Source organism: Equus przewalskii, chromosome 3 (assembly GCF_037783145.1).
Source record: "Equus przewalskii isolate Varuska chromosome 3, EquPr2, whole genome shotgun sequence".
NCBI classification, from domain to species: Eukaryota; Metazoa; Chordata; class Mammalia; order Perissodactyla; family Equidae; genus Equus; species Equus przewalskii.
In genome coordinates this window covers 51,066,816-51,079,561 of record NC_091833.1, presented here as the reverse complement: position 1 = coordinate 51,079,561, position 12,746 = coordinate 51,066,816, and the positions used below count along the sequence as shown (strand labels likewise).

At 39.1% G+C, this 12,746-nt stretch overlaps 1 long non-coding RNA gene across 1 annotated transcript in view; it reads right to left on the bottom strand.

Annotated features, from left to right (window-relative positions):
- LOC139082537 (uncharacterized) overlaps positions 1-12,746 on the bottom strand; it is a 41,393-nt gene extending 28,647 nt beyond the window's left edge. Inside the window, exon 1 of the long non-coding RNA XR_011538631.1 lies at positions 12,622-12,746. This is a non-coding gene — a long non-coding RNA (uncharacterized lncRNA). The remainder of the gene's footprint in view (positions 1-12,621) is intronic.

Here is a 12,746-nt window from a genome sequence, read left to right as displayed (position 1 = left end):
CAGTGTTGCAGTAGAGCATCAAAAGCAGAGGGGACACACAGGAGCATGTTGTTCCTTTTCAACAGAATATAAGTTTCCATCATGAAAGTTTTACCGATGTATTGATGGAGTAAGCCCATTTTCAAACAGATCTTCTGCTTCCTGAAAAGGAGACTAAAAGTTCTTCGACAGGAGGCAGGCCTTTTCCTCTACAGTTACAGAGACTGAAAGCACAAACATGCTGATATAATTTCACCAAGATGCAGTGTAAATGACAAATATAAGGACGTCTTCTGAGAGGAGATAAAGACAGCATGTGAGAATGAGCCTGTTCAGAAGACTAATGATAGACGGTAAAACTATACCTGGAGCATGGTTTTGCCTAATTTATGACATGACCTATGGGAAGTTACCAAATATTTGTGCCCTGAGAATCCTCTTAAAGTTTATTCAGTGGGGGGAAATTTTTCCCTTGCCCCTAGGTGAAATCTACAGCTCATCCAGTTAGGTCTTTTTGCTTATTGACTCACTCTTACATAATAAATGATCCATTTAGTCACTTTTAATTAAACAAAGAAAGTCTCAGTTCAGAATTAGAAGATCCAACCCAATGTATTCATCAACACTTCAGTCTTCACTGCATGGTGACGGATCTCTTCCCTCTCCCCCAGCAGAGGCCCATGGTTGACAGGCACTGGTCTTAGGGAAGGAACGTGGGTTGGCTTCGGTTCTCTGTCCTCAATTATTTCCTTCCTCACTTTCAAGCCCCAGATTACAGTAGAGGAGATGGATGAAATAAAGGAGTTAGGACATTACCTGCTTGATTGGACGGCTCACACTCTGGGCCTGTCAGTTCTTTAAGGCTGACTCTTTCTCTCTTGGGCACAGTTGTGGGCTCTATGGAGCTTCTTTGACAGGGACAAACCCGTTACTTTTGGCTCACAACTCCTCATCCTCCCCCTAGCCCTTAGATGCCGTTCATGGTCCACTCCACACAGACCCTCACCTGCTGGAGTCCCGTTGTCCTCCTTGGTGATCCTCCAGGCTAAGGTAGAACGTGAAATGGTGATGTTTTGGCTCTCTGTCCATTGTGTCCATAGCTGGGCATGCATCCATTAACCTCACATGCTCCGAGAGTGCAAATCAATCAAAACACAGGCACCTCTGTCCTGCTGAAATTCTCCTCTAACTCCTCTGGCTTTCTCAGGTGTGAGGAAAGCATACGCGTCTCCAATAGCAGGGAACATGGTTCAAGTTTTCTAGGTGCTCTAATGGAAGCGCCCTACCCTGGACCCAAAGTGGAGCTAGCACCCTGCCAAAGTCACCTGGGGAGAGAGGGTGGGGACCTAAAGGCTATAGTTCTCTTCAAAGTGAGCTTTTTTTTTTTTTTTTACAAATTCTCTTTCCTCTCCACATGCTGATTCCTTTTAAATTCTTGCAGTGAGTAAGGTGTCAAAAAGCATTGCAAAACCGAATACACACTTTTAATAACAAATCTTTTTATCCCCCTCCTTTACTACCATGGAGTGAAATCTATAGATAATACAACCTACCCACATATACAATTTCAAGGAATCGATACAATGCCTCAAGTGTGAAATAAAGGATAAATAAAATTTTGTGTATATAGTAAAATAATATACATTGCAGTATTTAAATGTGCAGGCAAGGCTCCATCAGAAAAGAAAAGGAAGAAGCCAGATGTTTGCCCTCACTTGTGATGAATAAATCTGGATTTATTTAAGAAAAGGCAATATTCTATCGAATACTATCAACCTTTCTTCTCTATATTTGTCATTTTAAAATAAGGGATAGGTAAATATATGCAGAGCTGGATAGATGAGAGAGAAAGGTTCGTTCAACATGGATTCAACTGCTGTAGGTGCAGAATGAGCCATTTTAGCAATTCAAATTTCACAAGTGATACTGCCTTCAGTAACATATTTTGAATTCCTTACCAAGCCCTACTAACGCTGAAAATACAAAAAGATTGTATAAAATTTTTCCTCTACTTACACAGTAACTACATTCCTAGAAAATTTAGTATATATGAAAACCATGACAAACTATAACAGCTTGTCACTTGTGTGACATTCGAAAGTCACACAGAACACACACGGGACAATTCTTCATCATGTGGGGTTGCCCCACACATTGCACAACATCTTCCCCCTTTGTCCCAGCCAACTAAAGGCCAGTTGAACCTCCAATCATTGTAACCCCGAATAAACACCAAAAAAAAGCCAAAAAAAATATCCCCTGGGAGAGTGTGGCACATCCCCTCCCACTTAGAATCACAATCTATTTTCTCATGCCTCTAACAAAACTTAAAGGCTGCATCTGTTACATCCTGCTGGGAGCAAGAGGAAATATAAAATCTTTTGAAAAGAGTCAAGGAAAAAGGAAAGGTCTTGACCCAGAGCACAGTTTTGTATAGTTCACTGTGACTAAAGGCTAACACCGGAAGTTGAAGGCTAAAATAAGATGACTATTATTTTCCTCTTACTTAGCATATGCATGATTTCTTACATGAACTTTGTTAAAACACTTTCCAAAGGACAGAAAGTGATGATTAGGTTGATGAGAAAAAGCAACGTAGAAAAAGGAAGTATAAAATGATGCTTATAAAATGATAAAAGCATTTCTTTACACCCTAATTTGAGCAAAAAAAAATGTTAAATACCTGAGTTAATAATGCCTGTGCTATTGATTTTCAGATATCAAAAGTTTTCCTGGCCAGATTTCCAAATATATGCTTTCATCATCAAGATGAAATGCATGGACGGGTGCTTAAAGCTGAAGGCATCTTTGTAAAGAGTGCGGCCCATTGTTGGAAGAGAGAAAACATACCCCTTTGTTTACCTGCTTTATGCAATTATGCAATTGGTTCTGATTCACAAAAGCAAACTACAAGTGAGAAATGGTTTAATTGACATCCTACGAAACATACATGTTTCAGCATATCCTTCGCAGCCCATGCCAAGGAAAGCCACCGTATGTCTCTAACGGGCTTCCCCTCTCTAACCATCAGCTACTGTGAGCTGCTCTTCATGAAGCTGCATTATGAGTAAACAGATAAAATCTGCTCTGTACCCTTAGATAAATTTCCTCCAATGTGAAGGCAAGGATTAAAACAATGTTTCCTGCAGAGTTAGCCCCGAGCCTATTCCTCTAATTCCACCTTTGACTTCAGTAGAACCCTAGAGAAATCATTTACTCTCTTGATTCCATCTGGACCTAGTGATTCTAACACTTTAGCTTTGTTATCCAAATGTACTAGCAACTCAGCATTGTTCGATGTCATGAACAGCAGGTGTTGTGTGTGTGTTAAGGCCCTTACAGCTCCTCCTGAGCAATCAGACATTTAGGGCCTTCCACAACACTTAGGGCCAGAAAATCACGCTCCCAGGCTTCTGTCCAGGTAGATATTATCCTTGGCATTTTCCTATGCATGACTCAGAGATTGGCTCTCAGAGCCTGTGCCACACAACTGCTTACTGAGAAGTTTCGTTGTTTTATCTATTTGCATTACCAGTGCAACCTTTTCAAAAATACTAGAATATTGTTTAAGAAAGACACTTTTGTTTTCTCCACATTTGGGTTCATTTTCAGACATGAAAGCCTGCACACAAATCAGTTAGGAAATTGAGGAAGATGAAACTAGAGATGCATAATTTACATTCAAGCCTATTTGTTTATTTAATAGCTTCTTCCTTAAGCACAGTTTTAGTACATAAAATTATATTTGAGTTTCTCAAACTTGCATGTCACCAGAATGCAAGGCTCTATAATATTATCATAGATCACGACTCTAATCATAGCAAAAAGCTTCGCTTGAATAACTATTCTTTAAGATAAGAGCAAATAGAAACAAAATCCATTAATATTTTAGATTTTTACCTTCTGGTCATATTAGCCAGAGTAATTCAATCTCTAGTCATAACATGCATATGTCTACATGCAAGTTTTTTAAGTATATTATGATTGAAGAATAATAGAACTATCTACTCTAAGCATTTACAACATTTTTTATAACTCCACGTTAAGCCTAGTGTGGAGTGGAAAATGAACAGAGGCCTGATCCCATGGCTTAGAGAGCCACTGGTCAGGTTACCACTGTTGGCAGTGAACTCCATCTCTGGGGATCCTCCAAAGAAAGTTTGAATTTCTTAGGGGTATAAGAAAAGATTCCTGCATTGGGTGTGAAATTAGCCTAGACAAAGCTAAAAATCCATATGCAACAAGACATACGACATTGTTTATTAACATGGGGAGGAGAGATTGGGTCTTCTAGGGGAAAGCAGTAACAGCAGTGGCATGGGCTCTTGTCTTTTGACTACCAGAACGTGTTCACACTCATTTCCTTCCAGGGCACCCATCCTTTTCACATTCTCAACCCAACCGCTTCAAGTATAACTAACTTTACCTCTGGGATGGAGGAGCAAAGCATGCCATAGGCTTAGCCAAGCGGCACGTTCCATCTGCTGGCCACATTGGTGATTTCTGGAATGGGCACCAGACACAAAATAGGCCAATCAGGACCAATAAGCTCAATTCTAAAGTCTTCTTTGCAGTATCAGGGAAGTGGAGTATCTATTATGCTGGATTGGGTCTCATCAAGCTGCGAGCCTGAAGCTCTGTAAGGCCGGTGGGCAGAGTGTGAAAATGGAGCCAAGCGAGAGGAAGCAGAGTAGAAAAGTGGACTCCGAGGACATCTTTTGAGTTCTGAACGGAGGCAAGTCTGTCTGGTTACATAAACCATTGAAGTCTTTTCTGTGCATTTGATAGGGAAGTTTGAGTTGGATGTTTTGTAATCTGCAAAAAAAAAAGTTCCTAAGAGGTAAAATGGAGATTACAATTCTCCACTCCATCCTCAATACTAAGGATGATGTCAGTTGCATAGTAGGTGCCCAACAAAAACTTTCTGAATGAATGAATAAATTCCCCAAGGGGGCTTCAAGCAGCAGGAAGGACCACAGTTTGGCTCAGAAGAGGGGAGGGGTGAGGAAGAAGCGGGCGTGACTATGTGTTGGTGAGGAGATCGTGTAGAAGGAGAGGAGAAGTTTCTAGAAGTTATTACGACTGTGAAACTTTGGGGAGATGGAGAGAGGTGTAAAGAGAACTTTGCAGAAGTCCTGCTCTGTGATAAGCTACATACAGGATTCCTACATTAAAAAAATGTCACCTTAGGGTCTGTAGTCTATTGTTCAAGGCTTTTGGAGTTAGACTACCTCTCTAAAGATGAGTTCTTGCAGAGGCTGTCTTCAAGGCGGAGCATACTTGCCAGGTTTAATGAACACTACCTATAAGTATCTAAATTCTTTAAGTAGAAATCAAATTCAAATGTGTTGATAAAAATAGGCATATTTTGGGGCTAGCATAGTGGTGCAGTGGTTAAGTTCACACACTCCACTTCAGCAGCCCAGAGATAACAGGCTCAGATCCCAGGCACAGACCTCGCACCTCTTGGTCAAGCGACTCTGTGGCAGCTTCCCACATAAAATAGAGGAAGCTTGTCAACACATGTTAACTCAAGGCCAATCTTCCTCACAAAAAAAAAAAGGAATATTTTGACCTTTCATCAAGAGAAAATATAGAAGGAATTTTTTTTCCTTCAAGCATAGCTTTGATTAGAAAGTTAAGATCATTTAACAAGATAATTCGAAATGCTTACCCAATAGATCTGTGGATATTTACTTCAATAAATTCAACTCAAATTTTTAGCCGAGTTCATTTCTTACACGTTCCGTCACTGGCTAATTGCCCCAAGGAACCAAAGGGAGGTTTCTGAAGCATTTGACTGTTTCTCTAAATTGCTTTCTTTTCTTATGTGTTATGTTAGGAGACGCAATCACCAACCACCCTAACCAATCCAAACCCTAACACAAGAGCAATGCCTGTGCAGGTGGGCCAAAAAGCGCCCAAGAGATGACCTTTGCTTCATCTTTAATGCTAAGATCTCAGCTCTGGGAGGAGCTTAGGCCTTATTACTAGAACCTGTGATGTATGTGGAAGCATGTTTTTCAACTGAGCCCACGCAAATGACTACCCACCTCAGCTTTTGAATATTCATTCGCCGTCCAAAATAAAAGGCCCCGGCTGTCCCGTGCTCAGGGAGAACTACAGCTTAGGAAATGATTCCATGTCGTCTCCTACTTGCTGCAAATAAATGGTAGTTTGTGAGACAACTACCATTACCAAAAGTTTGGTCTCTGAACCCAATGCCAATCCAACTAACGAGAAGAGAGTCTTGAGTGGAAAGAAAAAACTTTACTTTCTTTGTCAGGCAGAGGGAGCAAAGCAATGGCTAGTGCCTTAAGAATTGCTAGCTCCCCGTTAGGAAGTGGGGAGGAGTTTTTAAAGGCTGGAAATGTGGCTGTTTATGGTGGGAGTGGGGCGCTGTGGCCTTGCCATTCAGCATTTTCCCATGGGCCTGAGTCTGGGGCTGCTTCCAGCACAGGAGACAAAGGATTTTGCAGATGAGTGTCCTTGGCTGTTTATCTCCATGGTGGATGGTAGACTCTGGCATCAGAAAGCCAAGGAGTTGGGGCCTGGGAAGCTTCAGTTTCTTGATATCCTCTGGACGTTAGGTTCCCTGTAGTAGACTTCACGGAACTGTGATTAGTTACAACTTTAGTGGGGGCCCGGCATGAGGCCATCTGGGTTTTTAGCAGTTTGTAACTTCTATTTGGTTGTAAAGCTCAGGGAGTCAGAGGTTAAAGAAACAAATATTTACATATGACTGTGACTAAAGAAGCAGGGAATGGGGATGTGTGCTTTTAGTTTTAATCACTTATATGCTGGGTTCACTGTAGGGGAACTGACATCAGGGCTGGTATTAATTAAGAGCCTGTAACACTACTTCTGGTCTGATTTTAGAATCTGATTTTAACTCACCAGAAAGCAAACCCACTTTGGTTTGGTAACAGTTGCTCTTTTATATCAAATTAATGATTTTGCTTCTTTTTTTAAAAGAAATACTTTAAACTTTGCAAATAAAAAGAGACATATTAAAGAATCAAGAAATTTGATTATTATATTGACTTTAACAGTCCTATAATTTTTCATAAATTTATAAAAATATTCTTGATCACCTATAACTCAATAATCTTTACGACCAAAAATTTAAAAAGTAATATTTCTAACAGACCAACTACCAGGCAAACACTGACAAGCTGAATATTTTAAATACTGCCACGATAGCTTTTATTCCATTAAGTTACAATTTTTTCCTGAAGTAATCAAGGAATATTTTTAGCGTCTTTAAAAAGAATCAATCTGGGGCCAGTCCGGTGGCCAAGTGGTTAAGTTCACATGCTCTGCTTTGGCGACCCAGGGTTTCGCCAGTTCAGATCCTGGGCGCAGACATGGCACCGCTCATCAAGCCATGCTGAGGCTGCGTCCCACATGCCACAACTAAAAGGACCCGCAAGTAAAAAAAATATGTAACTACATAACGAGAGGCTTTGGTGAGAAAAAGGAAAAATAAAATCTTAAAAAAATAAATAACCAGTCTATGTTGTGATTCTAGCAAGAGCCTCCTTTCCTTAAACTCTGTGATACGCTGTCGTTACATCTGTGGGTCTGGTCATACTCAAAGGCTTTAAGCAGAATGATGGACAATAAAAACAAATTTGAAGACTCTCCACAACATCAGAGACAACAATAGGGACATGACTGTAAGTTCCATAGTAACTCTTTATGTGACCTTCAGTGTCTTTCTTAACTTCTTTATGTCTCATTAAATCATATAAGGTGAAAGACCTCTTCCAGGGTATTAAGGAGTCACTCTATTATTGCAACATTAAGAACACAACACTTAAAACATGTTAGTCAAAAATGAGAACATCAGATGATTAATAAGAAATAAGAACTGATGATATTTGAAATTATTTCTCTTTGAGAAAATAATAATATGCCATTTGTTCATACTTGGCTTATCAATATTTCAAATGAAAGCATTTTTTAGTGATTTTTTTTAGATAGGCTATATCCCCAAGGGATGTATCAAAATTGGGAAAACATATATTGTTTAAAAATAAAATAATTATTTACCCTTTTCTTTGATTGAATTTTTTTTAGTCCCAAAACGTTTGCCTTTGATCTGAAACAATGTTAAAGAGGATTTTTTATTATTAACAGTGGTGTACAACTTTTAAAAGTTGGGAAACAGTGATTTAGTAGGTTTAAGGAGAAGAGGAAGATAAAGTAAACTTCACTTGGAAACCTGAAAACTCATGAGACAAAATTACCTATGGAAAGGAATGTTGGGGAAAACATATACTTGCTTGACATTCTAGCACATTTTCTATCTTGAGTAGGATCTCATTTATTTTAAAAAGTGAAGCAAGATTTGGATCTACTGTGACAGAACTTCCCAACCTTTACCAAATCTTGACTCACATAGAAAACAATATTTACATGATGCTCTGGATAAATGGATGAAGTGCTTATAGCTGAGGGACAGCCAAAGGCTCTGGGCCACCCCCAGTCACAACCCAGCTCTAGTGCCTGAGGGGATCAATATCTCCACCCAAGCATGTCCATTGTTGGATGATCTGTGGGGGAACTTTGTTTTCCAAAATGAAAGGGCATGTAAATCTTCCACCACTTCTGCAAAACAGCTTAAAGTGCACCCATTCACAATAACGAGTCAATAAAAATCCACTACTTACTGCCACACTAAGTATTCTACACAAGCTATTTTGGGGATCAAGGGGGCCACAACGCAGACTTGCATACAAAAACAAGGGCTGTTATCTTTGTTTTATAATCATACCAAAAATGAAGAACTCAATATCATAGCTAAAGTCCAAATCCATCTTTATTGATTAATATCTAATGTATTTAAAAATTCTACTGTCTTACATTTGGAAAATTAACCAAAATTAATCTCTAGCTGTAAAGCAGATGCTTTCTCCTTGTCACTTGTATTTTTTCGGTAGTCATTTTGATTAACGTAAATATTAGCTAACATGTGTCAAACTTTTCTAAAACCATATTTTCATGAAGCAACCAAGAATTAAGAAGTGTTAATATCAGAAATGCCAGGAGAAGGAATAAAGGAATAAAAGTATAACTAAATCATTGTGAAGAAAGTGGTTAAACATTAAATCACCAGATACTGGTAGTCGCAGAGGTAGGAGGAGGCTAGAGCGAGATGAGGTTGCCAGGAGTGGGGGTAATGTTTCACTGGATGCATCATGCTCCCCTATATATCTGTGCATTGGGGGCACTTATAGAGCAAACGCGAGTAAGAAATCCTTCCAACACAGAGGGCCTGGAGCTCCTCTGCCCAATATGGCAGCCAGGAGCCACATGTGGCTATTGAGTACTTGAAATGTCGCTAGACCAAATTGCGATGAACTAAATAAGTGTAAAATACACATTGTATTTTAAAGACCTAGTACCAAAAAATGTAAAGTATCTCATTAGTAATTTTTATACTGATTGCATATTGAAATTCAAAATCTTAGCTATATTGAGTTAAATAAAATATACTATTAAAGTTAGTCTCACCTCTTTACTTTTCAATGTGGCTTCAAGGAAATTTAAAGTTACAGATGTAGCTCACCTTTATGGCTCACATTATATTTTTATTGGATGCTAGCCTAGAGCATAAATTATGTGAGAGAGAAGAAAAAGATGAAATGAGCATACAATAGAAAAAGAAGATGCTCTGGAATAGGTCAGGAAAGAGACAATTTCATTAAACACACCTAAAAAGTTTCTCTTAATTCCTCAGTGAAAAAGAATTGTAAATCAAGAAGCCCACTGTAGCTAGCCTAACCTAACTGTGTATGGTTCTCAGTCTGTAAAGCAGATTTAGTCATTCTAAATGAACTCTTTCATTGTCATTTTATAAATTCCTCCCTCAAGTGTTGCGATAGATAGATGGCAGATGGATGACTAGATAGATAGATAGATAATCTCTACTCCGTGGAGTCTAGCGAACAATTGCATGAAAGATTCTGGTGAGGAAAATGTGGCTACATTACAGCTGTATATTTTATGTAGAATTGCGAAGGTATAGAAGGCCAACCACTTCAACTATGTTTTCAGGTGTAGGGGAGGAAGACATTTCCTCTACCGACTCTGGGTCCTTCTGGTCCAACAACGAATTAAATTCACATGAGACAGAATAACAGGAGAAAATTAAACAAAGCTTTATAACACGCATACATGGGAGAGACCCAGAAAAACTGAGTAACTCGCCAAAATGGCGGAAGCTCTCACCTTAAATACCATCCTCAGCTAAAGACAAAGGCGGATGTTGGGGGTGGGGGAGTCAGTTATGGGAGAAAAAGCAGGGTGAATAAGGGAGGGTCGTTATGCAGATTTAAGGCCTCGCCTTCCCAACTGATTCAGAGTTTGTAGAGATAAGGTCATCCCCCCTTCTTCCTGGTACAGAAAGGGAGACACATTTACAGATGGAGATTTCCTTTACAAATGTAAATGTCTCTCAATAAAGGGTAAGTAAATTCTACTTTTCAGAGTTTCTCTCATATCTGCAATTTTTAAAACTAACCAGCCCAAAATAATCCTCATGCCAAAGAGACACATCTTGGGGCAGCCAATTCTAGTCCCCTACACAGGGAAAGTGAATAATTCATTATTCACGATAGATGGTTAACTTTCCTATTTTAAAGATTTCCAAACCTTCTTGAAGAAGGGAGAAATTGTCTTTGGCTTCTTTGCCCCTTTCTCCAGGCATTGGGAACCCCCAGGAGTGCTTGTCTTCCTCCCCTGGGCTCCAGTGCAAGATATGTTCTTTCCCTGTGGATGAGTGGCATTGAAAATTGCCCCTCCTGGGCAACACCCTGTTTTCCTCATCATTTAGAGAGTTGTGTTATGAATTGCCATTTATTTTACCCTTAGCCCTTGCATTCAGTTACACTCTATTTAAGTTTATTCTGATAGCCAATGATAAGGGAAGAAAAGATGGAAATAGTCTGTGGCTTCAGTTTTTCCAATGGATTTCACAGAGAGTTAAGAGAGCTCTGAATCTGCTATGCCAAAACAAATAAATTTTCAGGCTTTTCCTGTTCCAGTCAACCACCATGTAGAGAAAATGATTCTTTTTCAAGAAGTGGGCATAGAGAACTATCTACTTTCCACTCTTTATCTGCATCCCCAGTTATCATCACTCCTAACACTAGCCTTCGACTCAGTTCTGGAGAGATAGAATTTCAATTTCGGGGGGAAATGCCCATAGTATATTACTTCTAAAGACTTTTTTTTAAAAAGACCCAAAGATCTTGTGGCTAATTATGACTGAGTATTTATTATATGCCAGATGTGGCTTTCACCAATCTTTAACTCATTTAAATTCATAACAACTCTATGTAGTAAATAGTATTATTATCAACACCTCCCCCTCTCCCCATTTAAGATGAGAAGACTGAAGCTCAGAAAGTTGTCACTTGCCAGCAGTCAGGCTGCTAGTAAATAGCAGAGCTGAAACTGAACCCAAACAATGTGTCTGCAGAATCCACGCTCCTGGTCACTGCACAGTTCTGCCTCTCTTAAGGACAAACTCAAATAGAAGTCAAAAGATTCTTACTTAGCACATAGCTTTTCTTCCAATATTAATGTCCCTTCTCATTAATAAGTAATATACAATCTCCACTTTTGTATTATGAGTAGTTTGAGGGCAAGAATCACAGGTGGAGCCTGCAGCCAATATGGCTTTATCAATTGGTTCATTCAACAAACAGGCTACTGAGATCCTGATGCGCTAAGGCTTAGGCCTTAGCCACTGGGAGTGTAAGAGCAGCACAACAACCTCTGACCTTAAGGTCCTTACAGTTGGAGGTGGTTCCTTAGCTATAGCATAACGTGACAAATGCTATCCTAGTGGTATCAGCCTGGTGCAATGAAGACACAGAGAAGGAAACAGATCATTCTGCTCAGCAATATGAGAAAAGAATGAAAACTTGACAATGACTTAAATAGACATTTGTTTCAAATTTTCCATAACATATAAAATTACACAGTTTCTACAAAAAAAAAATCAGATGACATGTAAATGAGTATCGGGAACTATAACCTTGAAAACATGAGGCAGCTGAAGAATCTTTTTGTGGCATATATTGCTCATACATAACTATATAAATAATACATTCTCACACAGACATAAATATATTTCCACATCTTACGATCACATCATGTACAACGTTACTGCTAAACTATCATTATTTTGTCACCGTGTTGGAAATTTTAATGATATGCCTTGGGGTTAGATAGGTTTCTGACAAAAGCTCACCTCTTCTCTGACATTATTTACTGATGGTTTTCTCTTACTTATTGAGTGTTATTTATATTGCCTTTCTGCTAATGCATTTCTTTCCCACACCCATGTTTAGTATAGTTTCTCAAGACAAAATGTCATATTAAGAGGGAGCAGACATCTTTCAAGCCCTGAGAACACTACAATAGTAACATATAAGGAAAATAAGCAAGCGATAGTAATGATTTTCTTCCTCCCTCCGTCCCTCCCCCTCCCTCTCTCTCTGTCCTTCTCTCTCCGTCTCTCTCTCTCTATTCTGTCTCTCTGTCTCTCTTTCTAAGTGGTGAAGAGGTTTAACCTACTGGGAATAGCAAGTTACCGTAACAAAGACATGACAGCATGATAGAAAATACCTTTTAGTCCCGAAGCCCGTATTAGTCTACTCAAACCAGGATATTGTTAACAGTTGACTTATCTTCTATAATAAATGTGCTTGAATCAATTTACGTTTTTCACAAAATGAAACGTTACAATAAGC